Source organism: Xyrauchen texanus, chromosome 30 (assembly GCF_025860055.1).
Source record: "Xyrauchen texanus isolate HMW12.3.18 chromosome 30, RBS_HiC_50CHRs, whole genome shotgun sequence".
Lineage (NCBI taxonomy): Eukaryota > Metazoa > Chordata > Actinopteri > Cypriniformes > Catostomidae > Xyrauchen > Xyrauchen texanus.
In genome coordinates, this window is record NC_068305.1 from 31,657,403 (window position 1) to 31,680,243 (window position 22,841).

A 22,841-nucleotide genomic window follows, 5' to 3' on the forward strand; every position below is an offset into this window, starting at 1 on the left:
CGTGGTGCAACCGAAAGCACATTGTGTCAGCACTGTGGGAGACCCTAGTTCAGATGCCAAGGTGGAACCTGGAAGTAATCGCATTAATCAGTGTGATTCGGAGGTTATATTTTTCCCTCTAACAATAAATTTTTTCTCCACTGATGGTTAGGATTAGGGTTCGAGTTGGGGCTAACATTTTATAATATATTAGGGCTGTCCCCCTAATAGTAGACCAAATGTTAGTCGATGAGAAGAGTCTTGGTCGACCGGTCGCAGAAAAATAAAATCCACAAGAAACCGACAAACTATTGGTGACTTCCATGAGATTTACATTACGGTTATTATTATAATTAAAGCATACTGTAATACAAGGATTTTATAGTTTAAGCATAAATTGAAGAACAAATAATCTGCTGCATACATGTTTTACCATTTCAACACATTTATGAATTACAGTAATGAGACTGATTGTTTGTTTGTTTTTCCGTTTGTTTTATTGCATTACAATAATGAGAATTTGAGAGGGGGAAGGGTGCTTAATTGTCATGACAATGTCACAATGCAAAAGAATCTTAGGGGTCCAAAACTATATATTTCTTTATACATTACATATCCTAATAATGTTTAATTTATCTTCATTTTGGCCTAAAAACAGAACTTGGAAATGCCATTTATTAAATAAAAAATTAAGGCCAACGCTCCTCTTCAACATCAGAAACAGTCCCTTGAAGTGCTTACAGAAAAAAGGTCCCTCTGTCCCACTAACCCCAGCACACAACCATACACTAGAACAATTATGTAGAACGAGTAAGAAATCCCAGTACCAGCAGAAAGGTAACATAACCCACAGACTACAGGACAACAGAAACAAGGAAAACACTCAGGGGTAATAAAGAAGACTATTGAAGGACAGCTGCTCTCCCTCAGACAGATGGGTAAACATGGAGACCAACTGTTATGTAGACACACCACTGAGAGTTCCTTAACTACAACTATGGACAAAAAGGGCAACAATTTGAAGTGATAAAAGGGAAGTGTACTTCTACAGAGAAAGCAAGTTGGGAGTTCTTTCTATTGGAGCTCTAAACCATAAATCAAACCAATCAGATTTAAGACAACATTACAACCATCGATTTAAAGGAAAATGTATTTGCAAATCAGAAAAATGCAACAAAAGGTGCAAGACTGTGCACTTTACTGTTAATGAACTACAATTCCCATCAAGTATTGTGAATGGCATGATTTAATCAAAAATAATTGCACAATATAGGCCCATTGACTTATATCGAAAAAGAAAAAATTTCAAGAATAAAATAAATGTAAACTATTCAAAATATGTTTGTCTATATTTAGCAACTTGTTGGCAACATGCATATTGCTTTTCAAATAAGGTGCATTTAAAATTCAAAATTGATTTTATTTATTTTGAAAAACAAAATGTCCATGCATCTTCAAGTAATGTTTACCACAATGTTTTACTTATCTGAATTTCTGCACCCTTGAAGGGCACTGCGGGAAGGGGACACCTTTTTTTTATTACGAAGGGCACTACCGCAAGACTGTTAGCAAAAGGCAGGCTACATTCAAACAGTATTACCATGCTCCTTTTGATATTGCTCACATCAAGCGATCTGTCCTTCGGAGTGAGAAGGGCATTGGGGTTGATCACCTTCGATTGGAATTTGCCCCTTATTTTAATCATAAATTGAAAAACCCATAAAAAAAACCCCATTGGAAATTCCAGAGGGAAGCCAAGGAAGCCTTCCGGGTTTGCCTACAAAAAACACAAAGCTCTGTTGTTGTTTGCACAGTAACTGAGACTTCTGATTGGTGGAGCTCTTGATGATTATGGGTAGTGCAGTTCCTCACAGGGAATTTAGTAATCAAACACCATTTATTTTTCAAGTGGAGTTGAAATTATGCTATGTGGCTTTTCAAGAAGCATATAACCACTTAACAACCCAGGAGCTCATGGCAAATGCTATCACACAACCATTCTCATAAGCTTTGCATTTATCAGTCACATCATCTGTTGCAATGAGGGTGTTTAAGGGATAACACATACTCATTTCTGCCCACTGGTCAACTGTATAAATCACCACAGGCATAAGTATCTGTGCCAACCTCATGACAATGCGTTTACTCCTGTGCCAACCATTAAATACTATCCTGATTTAGTGAAATTCTACAGCCTGTACCGTTATGGATCAACACCAAATCTATTCAACAGAAAACAAAAGTTGTATTGGATGTATATTCATTTTGCTGAGATACATATGTCTAGATACATTTCACTGCTGAAAAAACAGGCCAAGTTGGTTTACTGGTCTTAGGCTGGACCCCCAAACTGGTTAGACTGATCGGTTTTATTAGTTTTGGGTACTTGTTCAGGCTGCTAAACATCAGTTTGCCAAGCAAGAAAACCAGCTAACCCAATTTACAGTGAGGAAAATAAGTATTTGAACACCCTGCTATTTTGCAAGTTCTCCCACTTGGAAATCATGGAGGGGTCTGAAATTGTCATCGTAGGTGCATGTCCACTGTGAGAGACATAATCTAAAAAAAAAATCCAGAAATCACAATATATGATTTTTTAACTATTTATTTGTATGATACAGCTGCATATAAGTATTTGAACACCTGTCTATCAGCTAGAATTCTGACCCTCAAAGACCTGTTAGTCTGCCTTTAAAATGTCCACCTCCACTCCATTTATTATCCTAAATTAGATGCACCTGTTTGAGGTCGTTAGCTGCATAAAGACACCTGTCCACCCCATACAATCAGTAAGAATCCAACTACTAACACGGCCAAGACCAAAGAGCTGTCCAAAGACACTAGAGACAAAATTGTACACCTCCACAAGGCTGGAAAGGGCTACGGGGAAATTGCCAAGCAGCTTGGTGAAAAAAGGTCCACTGTTGGAGCAATCATTAGAAAATGGAAGCTAAACATGACTGTCAATCTCCATCGGACTGGGGCTCCATGCAATATCTCACCTCGTGGGGTCTCAATGATCCTAGGAAAGGTGAGAAATCAGCCCAGAACTACACGGGAGGAGCTGGTCAATGACCTGAAAAGAGCTGGGACCACCGTTTCCAAGGTTACTGTTGGTAATACACCAAGACGTCATGGTTTGAAATAATGCATGGCACGGAAGGTTCCCCTGCTTAAACCAGCACATGTCAAGGCCTGTCTTAAGTTTGCCAATGACCATTTGGATGATCCAGAGGAGTCATGGGAGAAAGTCATTTGGTCAGATGAGACCACAATAGAACTTTTTGGTCATAATTCCACTAACCGTGTTTGGAGGAAGAATGATGAGGACCATCCCAAGAACACCATCCCTACTGTGAAGCATGGGGGTGGTAGCATCATGCTTTGAGGGTGTTTTTCTGCACATGGGACAGGGCGACTGCACTGTATTAAGGAGAGGATGACCGGGGCCATGTATTGCGAGATTTTGGGGAACAACCTCCTTCCCTCAGTTAGAGCATTGAAGATGGGTCGAGGCTGGGTCTTCCAACATGACAATGACCCGAAGCACACAGCCAGGATAACCAAGGAGTGGCTCTGTAAGAAGCAAGGTTCTGGCTTGGCCTAGCCAGTCTCCAGACCTAAACCCAATAGAGAATCTTTTCTCAGCGACAGCCCAGAAACCTGACTGACCTAGAGAAGATCTGTGTGGAGGAGTGGGCCAAAATCCCTCCTGCAGTGTACACAAACCTGGTGAAAAACTAAAGGAAACGATTGACCTCTGTAATTGCAAACAAAGGCTACTGTACCAAATATTAACATTGATTTTCTCAGGTGTTCAAATACTTATTTGCAGCTGTATCATACAAATAAATAGTTAAAAAATCATACATTGTGATTTCTGGATTTTTTTTTTTAGATTATGTCTCTCACAGTGGACATGCACCTACGATGACAATTTCAGACCCCTCCATGATTTCTAAGTGGGAGAACTTGCAAAATAGCAGGGTGTTCAAATACTTATTTTCCTCACTGTAGGTATGGCTAAAGATAATTTTTCTGATGTGATTTAAGATATATGCTTAGATAATTACAAATGTGGAAAAGTTACTCCACAAAAGGAGCCAGCAAATAATCCATTATAGAAGAATTTGCTGCAGACAGGCTGAACAATGCCCATGCAAAAGGTGAGGGGCCATGGACATTCACACAAGAATTTGATGACAGTTTTAAATGGAAGAAACATTTCTTATGAAGACACGCTTCCTTACAACAGATGATTTTAGGCATTAACAACTCAATATCTTAGCTGTTGTAAATCACTACACAAAACATCAAATTACAGTATTAGGCTCCAGAGTGAGGGAGAAAAAACTGTTCCAGATAATAAAGGCTTTTTCTTACCCAAAGTTATCGTTAATATGGTTAATATATCGTATCAACCATCTGTGCTTTGGAGCTTTAAAGTACTGCTCACTATCCACTTACATTATATGGACCTACAGAGCTATTCAGATCTTCATTTGTGTTCCGCAGAATAAAGCAAGCCATACACATCTGGGATGGCGTGAGGATGAGTAAATGAGAGAATTTTCATTTTGAGGTGAACTATCCCTTTAAATTTCAATCACTGCTTAAATAAGCAAGCCGTGCCACAAGCACAGTGAGTCTGATTAGTATATTGTGGTGTCAGTTTAGATGCTGTTTTTTTGTTTTGTTTTAGGGATGTTCTCTTGGCTTGGATGATGTGAAATTCACAGTTTGAGGCAGGCAAAATGCAGACGAGCAGCTGGGTTCAATTGTGTAGCTGGATTAGGGCTGTGCTCAGTTCTTTCCGCTGCACATGGGACGCCACAGTGCTGCTGCACGGCATCCAGGCCGAAGGATCATGTGACGCTTCTTAGCAGTTGCAGAGTAAATGGGTATTGCTAAATGTAGCCTTTACATTCAAGCTGATAGTGATAAAAGGGCACAAAGTGGGATTAGAAAAAGAACTCTGCCGTAAATCATTCTCTTAGTTTTGCCACAAATGATGAAATATTCAAAAAGGCAAAAAAATAAAAGTACTTGGGCATAAATTAAATATAGTCTTTTCCACTGGCCCATAAAAAAAAAAACATAAAAAAAAGTATAGTGGTATTGAAAAAAATAAAAATATATATTTTTAATCTTTTGAATGACATTCAATATACATCTTGATATGTATGCATTTGCTCTGAAATGACATGAAATGTTTGTTGGTTTTTTAGCCAGAGGAACCATCATTTTAGTCAATTCAGCCATTGTAGCAAAGTAAATTAAACAAGTGTAATGCAAGAAATAAAATGACAAATCTAGTTAAACTGATCATTTACTTACATATTGGTAAATATAACAATATGCAGTAATGAGCAGCAATATTTACTTAGAAAACATTTTAATTAGGGCTGTCGACTAAAAAAAATTATTGTTACTTAATAATGTTAAGTAACGCATTCAAAAATTAAGCCAATTAAATCAACCATATATCAATTCTGTCATAAAAGTGTGTATTTTCCTACCATCTGAGCAATTCAAGCTTGAAGTACATGCAACTGTTTTCACAAGATGGGTCAGCAAGGGGCAGTCAGCACGCCTCAACAAACCTCAGAAGCGCAGCCATTGAATGAGAGCCGGTTACATAGAATACTTGACAGAATGCATGGTTTTAAATACTTTTAATTTCACACAGCATACTAAAAACCATGCGGTTTATGATGCTGAATAGCCTACAAGTCAGACACTTCAAAAGCATACCGACAGTTGCTTTGCATTGACCGACAGTTAAAAATAACACTGACGCAACACAAGTAATGCATCCTGTAAGAACTCGATTGCAAAATGGAATGCTGTTGACTGTAAGCTTGTTCAATGATACTGGAGAAAAAAAAATTACAATTTGATTTCTAAAGCCACTTTTTTATTGTCTTATCAATGCTTTACTTGTTTGTAAAGTATGCAATTATTTGGGATTAATCAAATCAGCATGTCATTTATTCAACTGAAAGATTTTTAGTTTTGAGTTTACAGCCCAAATTTGAATACATCAAAATGCTACTCTTGCTAAAAACTTTTGAGTGATGGTGCAAACCAATCCTTTTCATCAGAGTTTAGAATTGATTCATAAAAATAAAAAAAGGGACAAATAAAAGTCACATTAAAATAACTGTGATATTCACAATGTTGCTCAACCAAATAATTTTTTTTTTTTAAATCACCAGTAAATAAGTGTTCATATTCTATATCACTCAGCCCTAGGGCAGAATATCCAGATATGAAGCTTTCTTGTACATGTTCAAGTAGGTGTTTTTTTTTTTCCCCTTGCAAAAAAGTAGAAAAAGCAGTCTTTCATCAAACTCTTGTACACTTGTCCGAAAACCACCCCCGCTAATTTCGATCCAAGCTTTCAAGGCAGTCCTTGCGGTTTTTGATAATCAGACTTCAGAATCCAGAAGTTCACTTTGATGGTTCCTCCACACAAGGGCCATGGATGTTTTGTTAAACAGCCACAAAGCAAGTGGTTTTACAGACTGTGTCCAACAATCCAGTTTCAGGCTCCATTGTTGCGCACACAAAAGAGAGAGGTTTTATTCAAAATAGCAGGACACTACAATATAGGGCATTGGAGGCCAGCAACAAGGAATGCAGACTGATTGCCTCTCAACAAATCAAAGCTCACATCAATTGTGCAGCTTTGGATACAGTGGTTAATATTCACAGTGCATCAAATTTCGATAAAGATAATAAAAATGTAAAAAAAAAGAAGAAAAAGAATAGAGATTAAAAAACCGGCTCTGAAATAAATCATAAAATGAATACCAACATTTGATTGTCACAGATTCCCATTTCCAACTGCCATAGCAACTATAGTAGAATAGCATGTAGTAACTAGATTTTTTCTATTTCCTGAAGAAAAAGGGAAAGCTTGTCTATGGAAAACTCACTAAAATGCTAGGTGTTTTGAGTGGTTTTTAGTATGTTGCAAGGGAATTTTGGGTGGTTACTTTCTGGCCCAAGTAAAAAGTGCCCTCCTCCAATGTCTTTGAAACACCATCAAAATCTATTGTTTTTCCCCCATTTTATCATCCACAAGTCTTTTCTCTTAGAAAATTATTAGCACACCTTTCCTCAAGCCATGCGATTTGAGGCATCATTCAGGTCTGTAGTACATACTGTATGTTGCAGGATGAGTCACACTCCAAATGTTTAATACTTAGGCTTAAGGATTTGAACAAACCACTAACCCCAAGTATGAGCAATAGTAATAGTGATGCTTGCCTTAGCGAGCACCGCTATTAATATCTCTTTGCAAGCCAGAGGGTTTTTATTGGCTAATAAATGCATGAGTCTTATTCAAGGCTTCCTACCACATCACGGTCTTCTTTGAGATAACTGTACAACTGTGCAATGTGCAGACTCATCAGAATTCCGTGTTGTGATAACATTCACAGCCGTTTCAACACTACACATTAGAGTAATTATCTGTATCCTCCTCCACATGGTAAAATGCAAACACCACGTACTGCCCCTAAAGCTTCTAACAAACCCAAACTTCACACTGCAAAGTATTCTTGTACAGTGACAGCATCCTAAAGGGGTAGCTGCCTGCCGAACAGCAATTCCTACAGCTACAGCTTCACAAACACACAGGGATACATATGGTGCAGGTCACCCCCTTCAATGTGTATCTCCATGTTGAAATCACATGACCTGCGGTGTTTCACTAAACATCGAAGAGAATCCTACTCATTCGCTACCACCTATACAGATAATATTGGCTATGCTTATGTAGCACAATGTTGTTAGGTGATGCAAAGGGAGAAAAGAACACAATGGAACACTTATTATCATGCTTTAGCAGCAGAGACAATGGGAGATTAAGTAGCTGTACTGTCGAAAAAGCAAAAAAAAGGGTCAAAAGCAAGAAGACAAAGGCAAAAAACTACAGTAAACATCATAAAAAAAATGCCATCAAATTATTGAAATGTGTATTTTTTTTATAAAATACTAAATATTTAATTTAGTTAAACATGGCATAATTCATTTTAATAGAACTTTGTTATGAAATTGAAGTGCATAAATCTTAGAAGTAGGATCAATTATTTTGGTGTAGAAGTAGCGTATACCATAGGACAGTAGTGTCAGAAAACAAAAATGATGCCAGAGAATAGCGTACCTTGGAACCAGCATGTTTACTACATGAAATCCTTTGCAATTCAGCTGTACGAAAAAACTGTACGATATCATCTAGTTAATGACCTACAGTATATTCTTGAATCATTCTGAAGTTTGAGCAAATAAAACATTTGATTATTCATGGATCAAATTCTTCAGTATGTCGTCTTCTCCCATACTTGCTCACATTAAAACATGAATGTTAAAAATCTCACTTAAAATATCGATTTCTGTCATTAGAATATTGATACTACACTGCCTGGTGCCATTTGAATTTAAATAGCGGTAATGATCTGGGGTTGCTTCAGCTGGTCAGGTCTAGGCTCGGTGACATTGTGCGACAATAAAAAGAAGTCAGCCGAGTATCTGAATGTACTGAATGACCAGGTTATCCCAATGGATTTTTCTTCCCTGACAGCATGGGCATATTCTAAGACAACAATGCCAAGATTAATCGGGCTCAAATGGTGAAAAAGTAGTTCAAGGGCTGTGAGAAATCATTTTCACACATGAATTGTCCACATAGAGTCCCATTCAAGTCTTTGCTATATGTTGGAGAATACTTTACAGAGTGGTTCAAACTCTCCCATCATCAACAAGATCTAGAACAAAACTTTATTCAACTCTGCACAGAAATAATGTTGTGACGTTGCATAAGGTTGTCAAATCAATGCCCTGACAAATGCACGGCGTAATCAAAGCTAAAGGGGGTATTGATGACAGGCGATTCATCCATTGATGGGATAGCCTGGTCATTCAGTACATTCAGAAACTCAAAAAGTTTTATTGCCACATAACATTGCTGAGCCTAGAAATGACCAATTGAAGCTACCTCAGATCATAATCCAAAAGTGAATAGGCATACTTTGAAATATACATTTTTGAATATATTACATTTTGATTCTTGTATCAAAATATATATTAACATATATTTAAGCAATATCACCCAAGCAAGAGTGCAATATGGCCCTACATCAGCACTGTTGTTATTCGGCCACAGGCCAAGTGCTGTAGGTAATCACAGCAGTGCTGATTTAGGGCCATATCGCACCCTTGCTCCTGTGATATTGGTTATATTCAACAGTACAATGAACAAGTACATTTTAAAAAATGGAGGCAAAACAGAGTACGGTCACAAAAAATGCAATTGTGCATGGAACTATTTTCTTACGTGAAGGATCAGAATCTGCTGTTGCTGGTTCGAACCAAATAATGCGTCCAAGCATCTAAAAAGCGTCACTTTAGAACTAATATCATGGCTTGGCCAGTTTCAAACAAGATATTTTAGAAACAAGACTGTGTGTGTGTGTGTGTGTGTGTGTGTGTGTGTGTGAGAGAGAGGGGGAGATTGACCATGAGCAATCACCTGCATCTGATGCCACTCCCAAGCAGAGATGCTGTTGTGGGTTAGTCAGCTTTCTGAAGAATTTTTGTTTGTCATAATCATCCTATTTTCTTTGTGGAAAAATAGCCATCCAAGCAGGGGTATTCCTCTTTATTTCATGGAATAAACTGCAATGTCCTCTGCCAGCATGTCCTTTCCAGTGTGAAAACTCTGGTAAGAGGCAAGTGCTTTGAGTTTGTGTAATTAGTCTGTTGTGTCTCTCAGCTGTGATGAGCCTTAATGCTGAATTTGTTAGTTTATAGCAGTTTAAATCTATTTCCCAGCTTTAGAAGTGTAGTATTAAGTAATCTGATAAATCATGGAGTGCCAATGAATGAAAATACTTACTGGCGATACATGTCACCTCATCTGACTTATTTACACACAAAAATGTGTTTTGCCACCACCTGCTGGCTAAAATATACAACGTCACAAAAATATATGTAAAGAGACACATCTGGCTCTTTTTACATCTGCACTGCTCTTACACTATTTTAGAACGGCACGAACAGAAGTGAAGTGATACAAACAGTGAAGCATCGAGCGTTCTGAGACATCAGTTCTCATGGAACGTCTCTTGTCTAACAGTTGTGTAATAAACACACACACACACACACAATAGAGTCCTGAACTTAACCCCATTGAAAGTCTTTGGGATGTGCTGGAGAAGACTTTACAGAATGGTTCGACTCTTGCATTCATTTTTAACCGAAAAAGTATTGATGATGGAGTCTGGTAGGAAATAACTTTTGTGATGTTGCATAAGGTTGTCAATACAATGCCATGACAAATGCGTGCCATAATCAAAGCTAAATACGGTCCAACTAAATATTAGATACACAATTCACGTAGAAAGATTTTGAATTATTTTGGGTTTTACATGATGAGACCAGGAAAACCCATCTCCGATGAGTGACACAGGTTTCAAGCCAAAGGGAGAAACACCAGCAACCTTTTTAAATGCCTTCGGAAACCTCCCACTTCTGCTAAATTTAACCTAAATGCTTTATCTTAACATGTACAGATTTACTGTTTCTCTGAAAAATTTTATGTTGGGCTGTTTAAAAACAAAATCTAATTTCCAAAGTACAAATGCAAGGTGGAGGTAACTTCACAAGGTTGGCACATATAAGATCACTTCCCTGAGCAGTGTGATCAAACCTGTGCGTGTGTGTAATCCACACTCATGCTGCTCTTTACCAGGAGGGAGGGGCTGATATAGACCTTTCGACAATGACAACGTCAAAAATAAAAAAATGACCAGAGAAATTTTCAATGTCGACTAATCGTTTCACCCCTAATGCAAATTATATGCTTTAAAACTAACCTGCTTTGTTTGCTTGAATTAATCCGGGTGTCTGTCTTTCAGGTGCTTTATTAAGTTTGATGTGTTTCCTCCTTTAGTCAGAAAATTACGAAAGGACCGTTTACAAATAGGTTTTTGCTCATCTATGATGTTTCCCTTTTCATCAGCCTCACATACAAAGAATTTCCAAACCTGGCTTTTTCCACTTTTCTTTTCGACAAGATTCAGTTGAGACTCCGCAGCAGCTTTGCTTGTCGTCATCCTTTGCTTGTTGTGAGCATTTAAAAGTTGCCGACTCTGCATGGGTAGACCAGATACAGAAATTCTGGTATCGTAAAAAAAATTTTGTTTCAGTTTCGACTTGGTACCGGAGTACCGGTATTTTTGACAACACTATTACAAACAGTCAAATAATCACAGAAATAAATGGAACAAAAGTTTAAAGCCATATCCGTTTGAACTGGCCGTTTTGATGCTACATCTTTTGCTTATCTTTTTTTTTTTTTTATGTCAAACTAAGAATTTATTAGGCAACCATTTAGTCCATTTGACCCTACTCCAAATTCATCCAGCAGTTATTTTCAGCACTTCTGGAGCAACAAGTGGAATGGCTAGTTTCTAAGAACCACCTTTGCTATGACAAACTGTGTTAAGGATTAACAAACTATCATGTGGTATCGTGACACTACTTGGTATTGTGATACTTTACGATACTATACCAGCAAAAGTATGATTATGGTATCGTGACAACCCTTGTCAGAATAATCCAAAAACAATCAGATTAGATCAACTTCAAAATGTAATCCAAGAGATTGCTCCTGACTACAATTTTAGTTATGTAATTTGTAATCAGTATCAAAATACAATTCAGAAGTAATCTACACAGCACTGTTGGCTTCTAAGGGGATCTTATATTTCAGTGGTGTCATGTGGTCCAGTTCTACTACCAATAATTCACCTCACAATAACAACATTTATCCTTCTTGCAAGTGAACCCCTATGAGTCACATTTTATTTAACTTCAGAAGTTTTATTCATGGTTTGAGGATGAGGTTTTTCATATAACCGGTCCATATTTCTGCCTAATTTGGCTAGTTTCCACCAAGTGACAGATGAATTTGCAAAAAAATTTGTAGAATTTGATTGGACACACAGCCTTTGACGTCAGCAACAAAAGATGTGAAACATTTTCTCATCCCCTTCCAAAGATGATTAGGCCTAGGTATCAATACAGATTTACCAATTTGACTCTATTCCAGTTCACTTGATTTGATACCAGAGCTGATGATTAATTAATGGTGATTGATTGCAATTTAACCAACATGACTTTATGTAAGGTGGAAAATTGCAACATTGATCCTTTCTTTGAGTAGCTTTTGGCATCCATGCATATAGTTTGAGTAAGACCAAAAATGGGCAAAGCAAACCTACTAGTTATGCCACCCAATGTCACGTTTCTGAAGTTTTCCTGTTAATTGATCTAGCAGAATTTGCTTTTCCAATACCGATCACTTACAACTAATCCCATACTCCCAAACAAATCTACTCTGGCTGTGGTGCAACACAAGTGGTATCTACACTTGAAAAAGGACATTAGCTGGGTCACGTGATGCCCATAAATGCTTTTCCCAGGTGATGCACTACAGAATGTCTTTCAAATTAAGTCCATCATAAAAAAAAAATAAAAAAATTACAACTTTAAGACTCCAGAAAATGGGAACAAGTAACATTTTGAAAAATACACATTCATGGTCCTCATTAAGTGAGCAAATTGCAGTTGGTGCAGTATATAGTTTGGGAAGATATAATGCAAAAGGTAGGCGATGGTTAGGTTGTTAACGCATTTCCTTCAGAAGAGAGATAATTTGTCCCTTTCAGGCCAGGGCTGAATTACTATTAGCCCATCTCAGATCCATAGATTATATTATATTAGGAAATTAAGTAAATGGTTTGAAGTACAGTACACTCAGGGTAGTTAAACATCATTCTCATTCTCACTTGATGACACTCATTGATCTAAGGCACTATTAATAACGAGTACATTAGTTTCATGGCCAGATTCAAGGAGGGTGTTTAGCAAAAGCTGTGGACAATGACTTAAGTTGCCTACACTACAGAAGAGCTAAGAAAGCTGAGATGGAGTGTTTGATGGATCAAGATGCATAAGCTCAGTTTATTTTAGGTGTGGAAAAAGTGTTGGTGTTTTGAAATCAAGTGTTAATATAGCAAATATGATTTCCCAAAGTACAGCTCTCTAATTCTCATTGGTCAACAGATGCCCATGTCAGAGTGTGGCTGCGCTGCAGCAAAAGTTGAAATGTTCTAAAAAAAATTTTATTGCATAATGAAGCATACCTTTCAGAAGCCCTTGCATTTTGGATCAACGTCCTTAAAATCTTCAGTAAAAATCAATCAATTTGCAACGTTCTCTGATCCAGTATAAAATAGTGTTTAGGTGCACTTAGACAACAAGCAAAATACAACAAGTTCTTCCCAATCTTGTTTTCTTTATTCAAATCCAGCTCTTTATTTTTTTCCAAATCATAAACTTTTTCTCTAATGTGCAATTAGTGTAAAGTAGTCCAACTCAGTGATATTTGCACAAATATATTGTATCTACCCCAGTATAGGCCTAAACTGTATAGTTTCTTCATAATATATGATGGTAATCTTCTACAGCTCAGCTCTAACTCCAGCCTTTTTCCAGCCTAATAGCTGTTGCTTATCCTGACATCGAACAGCTGCCCACTGTAAACAGGATCATGGATAATGAAAATATAAAAGGAAATAAAATAAGCAAAATAAAGAAACCCAAGAAAAACACAACATATGGCAGATATATAGTGTCGGCTACCTCTCAACACTAACAGAACCACATAGGTTAAAGTCAGCAAGGCGTATGGACAAACACAACTTTAGGAGGGACACATGCTGTTCTACATTATCTGACAAGTCTTTTCACTAAAGTTTGTTTCATTGGTGCATCTATACTATCAAACCTATTCCATTCACGAGAAGCCTATTTTAAACATCTGGAATGTTTATTGGTTTTCATATGGCCATTAAGTGTCTTGAAAGAGGCACAGGCATACAAGGTATTCAGAATCGTTCGCAGAAACTTAATGCTTGCCACTGAATCTGTTCAGTGAGCTGTGATAGTCAATGTGATTGTCAATAGCAAAAAGACATCAAGTGAGTGAATTTAGGAAGAGCAGAAAATAAATAGAAGAATAAAATGCAGTACACACATGGAGAAATCCATTGATAAGGGACCCATATAGCCATGAGAAGACTGTTAGATTTCATATCACATCCAATTCTGAACCTCACAGACAATCAGTATATCTACATGCACTTTTAAAAGTCTCATCTCAGTCGGACTAAAACAATATATCGTCTTTTCAAAATGTCATCAGTCCAACTGAAATCGTATAACACTAACAGGCATAGGCTATATAATGCGATTGTAGCTCTGCTTCATCCAGCATTTATACACGTTAATTGGACCACAACTAGATTCAACTTTGTCTTTGTTGGAGCCATTTTTGTCAGCAGAGCTCAAATCGACAAAATAACCAGCCATATTCAAAAGAACACAACATTGCCCACCCACTTTTTCTGCCGTCTGGGTTCCGAAATAATTTTTCACATTTTTACATTGGCTTTTCATAATGTCCTCCATAAAAGCATTGTTAACCAAGAACCAAAGCAACCAGCTTGCCAACCAGCAGGTTAATCACAACATTATAAACTTTGTTTTGTATTTGAAAATAACAAAAGGTACAAGACTGTGTACTTACCATCTTTCACAAGGGCATGAACTACAATCCCATGAAGCATTGCAAATTATGCAATTAAATAAATTATGGAAATATATAAAATAGTGTATGTATTTTAAGGGTGAAAGGAGACTGTTGCATCATTCACAGTGCGTCTTTGGAGTGGGTGGTCAATCCGGGGCTCGTTTCTCGCGTTATGTTGGCCAGGGTTCTCAGATTTGTGAGGCTTTCTCTGGACTACGGGTAAGGTAATTGTTCACCAGGAATTCTACAACCAAACACATTCTTAAAAAATGCAGTTTAAATAAAGCAAACTGATGGCTTCAATGGAAGCATTCTGTATACCATCGATGATCAACCTCGAAACTCATGGTAGGTCTGCCTTTAAAGGTTTCGAATTTAGATATATTGCATTTGTATATGGTTTCATGGTATACCACGGTTTTAAAATTTACGGTTTTCATACCATGTACATTTGCTTATCTACGGTATTGAGAAAAAAAAAAGCAACTGGACGGAGAATCTCACCTGCACTTGCACAGATTGTTTAGCAGAGATGGTCCACTTCTATTAAAATAAATGAGAAATTGGAACGCTCAACCAGAGCTCTGAACGCACAACGGTCAACGAATGTAGAAAGGAAGTCCCGCCTTACAGTTAAAAGAGCCAATAGGAGCTGGGCTTGCATGACTGGAAATAGCCTCCTGAATGTATTCCAAAGATGGCCGACAGTGGACTGACTTGCTAGAAAGACTTTGCTTGCACTCAAACAGATAAAAGCATCAGTCATAGAGCTGTGAAAGCCTTTTAAAGTGTCCAATTCAAAATATTTTGCCTTTACAAAGTACTTTAAGCAATCAGTTTAAACACCATGTCCATCATATTATTGTTTAAAACAAATTCTGTTTCATAGTAAAAACATTCAGTCAGTGTACAGGATAATTAATGTGCAGCATAGGGGTTTAAATACCAGAAATATCCACAGATAAGACAGTCTCAACAATAATTAATTAATAGAATACAAAAGCCATACTGTTTTACTCCAACTAAAAGCTGTTTATTTGTATACAGCATAGAGTTACAAAGCATAGAGATCTGTATATTCTGAGGTAATTTAATCTTCATAAAAGGAGCTTGTCTGACTTTTGGGCAGATGAAGGGAAGATGGGACTGTGACGGCTGCTCCTGGGTCCTAGTGCCTGCCGAATTTAACCTCTGTCAGTGCGACTTATACAAATATGTGACTTTGAACAACACGATATTGACCAGGTGCAAGTTATATTCAGATGTGACTTTATTTCCAGAAAATATGCTATATCATAAAAAAACAGTTGGGTCGCAACCCAAAAGTAGGTTGCAGGTCTATTCGTACTTGGTCGCAGACAGCAGGTAAAGAACAATGCCAGGATTCTTCCATTGAAGATATTTCAGCGGCCGCCCAAGTGAGAGCCTATTTAGGACTGCCAAGGCAGATTTAATGATAATCTCACAATCAGCTAAAGGCTTCTCATCTCCACTTTCACACGAGTGTAACAGAACCAGCTCACTGGCATGCATGCCCGAGCTTCCATCGATATTGCGAAGCGCAGACCTAAAAAAACTGATGTGACTAATTTCAATTCTAGTGAGACTTTTCTTGTTTAAAGTATTGCAGAAAAAGTTAAGTCGAACCTCTCAGACAGTAGGCAGCCCTGACATAACAACAGCACTGAGGAGGTAAAGAGCAACAGTGATGTATTCATTATGAATCATCACCATTTCAAGATTGTTTCACGATTTTACATGAGTAAAAGTAACTTACGAAACTATAACATTGTCAAAATATATGAAATAATCTAAAAGGTAGAATCTATTAGACCTCATTTTAAATCAACAGTGGCAGTTGTTGAAAAGTTTCAAGATGTGTTTCAGCTAGTACTTATTTTCTCATTTACTAAAATTTTGTAACTTATTTAAGACTACCTACACTGATAACCATGGTAATGATGAGCCTTTCCTCCTGTTTAATATGTATGTTCTGTTTGAAATTAGGAAACAAATGGGATAATTATGGGCTCACATAAGTAAATATGCTCTTCAATTTGTAAAAGCGAGGAGAGAAAACTTCCTGACGCCTTTGTTGTTGACATCAACAACAAAAATAATGTCACTTGATGCATGTCCTCGTACTTGAAAACCATGAACAAAACTAAGCAACATAAAAAGGAAATGCGACCCAGGATACATAAAATACAGGTTGTGTTTTTACAATGGTGGGTCGCCACTTGATTTCCAATGTAAAAATCTGGATCCTGAAGAAAAACCAGTTGAGAACCACGGAGTTAAAGTTACTGACAAGAGCAGTCTGGCTGTGCTGTCACGCACCTCCTACAGTATATGTTAATTATTAATAATCATAGGACAATACTTTAAAGCTCACACAGTTGATGTTATTTTTCATTTAGAAGTTAATTTAACATACTATGCTAACTAACATGTTTTAGTTATAAAACATTTTATAGTTACATGCAATTTTTTTATCATGTTTATAATTGTTTATTATTATAATTCTGAAAGCTTTCTTATTTATTCTATTTATTTTCAAAAGGGAGACCTTTTTTTTTTTTTACACATAATTCCATTAAAAAGTGGTTTCAAGTTTCAATTATAATAAAGTGTTTGTTCAACCAAAGGAAAAAACACATCAATTTTCACTCCTTTAAGGGTCATTGTAACTGATAATAATAATTGCGCAATATCATATAACATGATATCATGAAATTTTCTGAGACTGTTATTGTACCGTGAAAATCTCGTACCATTGCAACCCTAAATGCAAGTAGTCGAATACCTGGAAATTTACCTTGTTTTGTTGAAAAATGCTCGATTAAACATTTCTTTGATGTAATATGTATCAAAGATGAAACCCCTCACTCCACTTTCATTGAATAATGTGTCCTTTATTATCCTTTCTATTCTTTACAGTCAGATAAAAAAAATTAAACAAATATTAACTTTGATCACAAATAGCATGGATGTGCTATAAAAAACAAACACCTGTGTGAGATGTTTGTTAAACTCTTAAAGTGACAGTACCATTATAGCGCTTGTTATACAAATAAACGTAAAATTCACGTTATTTCTAATTTTAACACATTATTTCAAACAGTGACAGCTCATATCATTATTATATAGACAATTTGAAAAAGAAATAATATTAATTGGTAGAATTTTTATATTTTATTTAAAAAAAAAAATTTAAAAAAAAGTGTGATTAAGCTAAATAATTAAGGGAAATAAATTATTTAAAAATTAAACATTTTCACTTTTTAGGACAGTCTGTGTTCAGTTCTATTGCTTGTTATGCATCTGATCAGCCTAAAATGTAGCCCACTATTTTTGAAGGCTCATTTGTTTGTGATCATTTCTTATAGTGAAACATATATATGAAAAAAGTATATTATTTAAACTGAGCATATTATAGAACTTTATTTTGATGTGCATTTTGGGCAAAAAAAAAAAAAAAAAAATATCTGCCTGTGTCATTTATATCATATCTTGAATCGAATTGTGAGATAACCATATCATCCCATCCCTATTATTATCGTTGAAAATGTATTTGTCTTTGGAAAAAAATGAATGGAATTTTTACTTTCGGAACCAGACTGTTGCGCTCCATTGTGCTGCTTTACTGAATATCAGTATGGCTATGCAGATTTTCAGACCAACCGCACATCTGCTTGCATTTTTGATTGCTATTCTTTATCTAAAGTAGGTAAGAAGTACAATGAATAGGATGAGCTCGTTACTGACATCAAAGCTGAAGAATTTTCAAAGACAGAATCTAAATGAGAGATAAAATGGACAATATAAATGGTGACAAGGTGTAATAGAGAGCGAGAAGTGTGGGCAGATGAGGTAGAGACAGAATCTCTACCAAAGAGAGTAATTATGGAAGGAGAATAACGGAAAGAAGTTTAAATGGCTACTTCAATAAGATTGCACTCCCATATTATGCAGTGCTGATTAACTGAATATTCTGAAGGGGCATGGGACCTTTCTAAAAGGCAGATATTGCAAGAGCATATAATGATGAATTTATATATGCATACCTTAACCCATACATGACCCCTGAAAGCTTTGAGTGGGACTAATAATTAGAGCAACCACAGTAAAGAGCCTGATTTTAATCTGTTTAAAAAGTGAAGTGAATAATTCTGTTAAACAAAACAGAATTGCAAAAATAATGACTGTTCACATACAGGTTTCCCAAACACAATCTGCCATTGGTCATAAAAAGATAGTCCCTACCCAAACTCACATCATTGGATGAGCTGAAGTTGCTATGATGGGATGGTCAGGATGCTCATACAAGAAGAGCAAAGTTTTTATTGTGCCACAGTATACGATTTTCGAAGGACTCATCATACAAATGGCTTGCTTACGGTTGTCTGTGCATATTAAGCAGGGAAACCATACATTATTTAAGCATTAAAAAAAACTGCATGCTTTACTTTTAAACATTTTGAGAAGATTAAGACAAAAGTTTATTTGAAATGTCCAATGAGTCACCATTCAGCTTGCCTAAGCTATCTATAACATAAAAGGCACTTTCATGATCTATGAACCAGACAACAGTGTTATTGACCTAGCCTTCCTGGAACAAGCCTTATATGAATTTGAATAAAAGTTACTCAAAGTACCACTATCTTTCCCAAACCAAAGTTTAAACATCTCATTCTTCATTATGACTTTTTTTTTACATTAGTGCAGTCATTACAACTATGAAGAAACACAAATGGATGTATGGGAATAATGTAGTGACCATAAACATTTTTAAATAATCAGAATCGTCTTATATTTGAGATTCTTCAATGTAGCCACACACACCCATACACACATACTTTGGACATAATCTCAACGAACTTCGTGAGGTGCATCATGCTTTTTTTAAACAGTATTGAAGGAGTTTCCATGGCTAGGCACTTGTTTGCTATTTTCCCCACACTATCCAGACCATCTAATCAATTTTATTTTATTACGGGGTTTTTTTTTATATAAACTTTTGTTTCGTAAAGAAATTCATAAATATACCAAATAAATAGTTATCTACATAACTAATTCAATGATTTAAGTATAAGCCTTTAGATCAAAAGGATTTGATCAACATGAGAAACACTAATTCAGTTAAGTGCCTCCAAACCTTTGGCTGTAGTGCAATTTATCCATAAAAGTTAAATAGGGTTCCTGCTCATTTCATATGCATAGTAACCCTGTTGTCGTGTCACACAATTATATGCTTGACACTACCCAACACATGGTCATGATGAGTAAGAGGGAACAGTCTGGCTCTATACAAAAAAAAAAAAAAAAAAAAAAAACACAAACCCCACCTGTTATGGCTAACAAACATGAAACACTCGCCTCCGCTCAATCGCCCTCCCAAGCGGGAGACAATCATGTTTTTGACAACCCACGTACATCTGAGGTGCTTTACTGTGTAATACCACAACAGGCTAAGTAAAACATGAGAGATTACTCAAAAACCGGATGCAAGCTGCAGTTGTTCTTAAGGGAAAGTTATACAGCCACATCATCCAACTTGTTTTAAAGGCACTTTATATGAAGGCTACAAACAGCTGGCTCTTTCTCCTGGTGTCTTCAGTGGGAGTGTGGGAGGAAACACTTATATGTTCTGATAATCAAAGCAAGGGCTGAACATTTTAACACATGCTCTCACCGGCTCACCAAACATGGGGAACTTATATTAATCTCAACGTAATGCAGTGGATTAAATCATCTGTTTATGTCCAAATAGCATAACTGACTACACTAAATTATACAAGTCCACATTGGAAAAAAAATATATCTAAAAAAAAAAATACATTAACATATTTGGGGGGTTGACTGATTCGAAATTGGCACTCTTTTTAATACAATTGGTAATATTCATATTTTACATAAACAGTATAATGTGACAGTAGCCTATAATTGCGCTAATTTGATGCATCTTGTGCAAACAAGACCTCCCCAGCTCAGTCATGCTGCATTGCAACAACTGTTCACTAACACACTTCATGTGGGGATATAAACACATATTAGTTCTATTCCCACACATACCCTGTAGGTATGCAGACGAATGACAATGAACTAATATGTGTAGCTATTTTATCAGTTAGAGACAAACGCTAGAACAATTTATATAATGAATTCCTTATATTTAAATCAATTGTTGGTCAACTGAATTATTTACAAGCAGTGCGCAAATGGCACGCGCGCACAAAATACATTTCCCCAAACAAGAAGAGCAGCTATATATATAGACATCAAAATATTGAATGCCAGGGAAGGGCAGAAATTTTTCCTTACCTCATGGTTTTTCCGCTCAATGTATTCACTGTTATATGATTTCGGAGAGTTTGAGAAGTTCGCACTTGAGATATGAATGAAACGCCGCAGGACCAAAGATAGTTTGTATCCAGCAAAGTAAAAAAAATAAAAATCAAAGCAAATAAAAAAGAACTCGGTCTACATGATCTACCGCATTGCACCGTCGTTTGTAGGTACTGCCGCAAAAAAATGTAAGTGAGAATTTTATTTCTCTGTTTGCTCTAGCAAGCGTCTGATCTTCTAATAGCGGCAACGTGCCGCTGTGATCCTCTTCTACAGCCACAGCGGCGACGCAGAGCTAAACTGGTGGACGTCATCACGCAAGAGACGCGCAGATTAAATGGCCACGCCCCACACCAATTTGGATGGATTGATGGATAGATAGAGCATTTGATCAAATTATTTCAAGCATTCGCTAAACTAAACTGGATATGCTGGAGTGCGTTTAAGGGTATAGCCCTCACCATGAGCTGTGCGCTATCGCCTGATAAACGCTACAGTATTTAAAGGAGTAGTTCACCCAAAAATAGTGATAAGCCATCTTGAAAATTTTGTTTTTGAACTTCCCGTCCAGCGGTTGCTATATAGATCTCGATTATAATGATGATGTCAAAGTGTAATTAGCTAACGAAGTGCATTTACAGGTTGTAGAGTTGCCAAAAGTTGAGTACTTTAAAGTGGTCAGGGGATGTCTTAAAAACTGGAGATTTTAAAACAAAAGCGCTTCATTCATAAATACACAAGATCTTATCCTCACGCTGTTGACGTACTGATCTGTGCTCATGAAACTCCAAGAGACAACACAAAATCATTAAAAAATATCTCTATAGGACACCTTTGGCCATCATCTCATGTCATACACCCATCACGTTACAGTTAATGACAGCTGATTTTAAACCAGGAGAGGGGAAAGGATGCCACACTATTTATACACACAAATACATGTGTGTTAGTGTATATGTTATTTTATATTCAGTTTACAACCATTTTAATCACATTTAAGCCTTTTTAAAATGTGTTGTGGCAAATACATTTTAAAAAGTACAAATGTAATGTCCTTTAATGTTTATGAACTTGCATGTGAAATGTTACGAGCTGTCGCTGTTTGAAATTTCATGTCAACTACACATTTTAACAAATTATTAACAAGTTGAAACTTAAAAATTAAGCAGAATAGATATGTACAACGATTAAACAATTCACCAGCATTTTCACATAGTAAAGGGGTGGTGCAGACTCACACAATTAACTCTTGGTGAAAAATAAGTTATGTGCGCCCACACGTAAACCATTTTGATCGACAACGATCTCTGCATTGCCTTAATTTTGGTAGGAGACAACGCAGCACTGTAAAAGGGCAGGGCTGAATAATGTCACTTCAGAAGACATGGCTTTAACCACTGGAGTCATATGGATTACTTTTATGTTGCCTTTATCTGCATTTTGTAGCTTCAAAATTTAGGACACCACTCGCATTGAACTGAACAACAGAGATGAGATATTCTTCTGAAAATCTTTTTGTGTTTATCATAAGAAAGAAAATCATACACATCTGGAATGAGGGTGAGATAATGATGAGAGAATTTTCATTTTTGGGTGAACTATTCCTTTAAAAGAGCATATGGAGCTCCTGCTTTGTTGACAGTGGTGAGGGTCAAAGATCTGTTTGATATGGTTCATCATAAGTGTTTAAAGTTTTTGACTTGATCCCCACATCTCAGTTACCATCTCAGCAACTGTTTTCACTCATCTATCTTTGATTCTTATGAAATCAGGTATATGATTTGTTTACAGATCTATGACAAAAGACAAATTGAGAACACTTAGGATACAACTTTCAAAGGGAGATCCA

General features: G+C 36.5%; 1 pseudogene; it reads right to left on the minus strand.

Annotated features, from left to right (window-relative positions):
* The window catches only part of LOC127623803 (protein enabled homolog), a 150,247-nt pseudogene extending 128,982 nt beyond the window's left edge, over window positions 1-21,265 (minus strand).
* Between the last annotated feature and the right edge of the window lie 1,576 nt (window positions 21,266-22,841).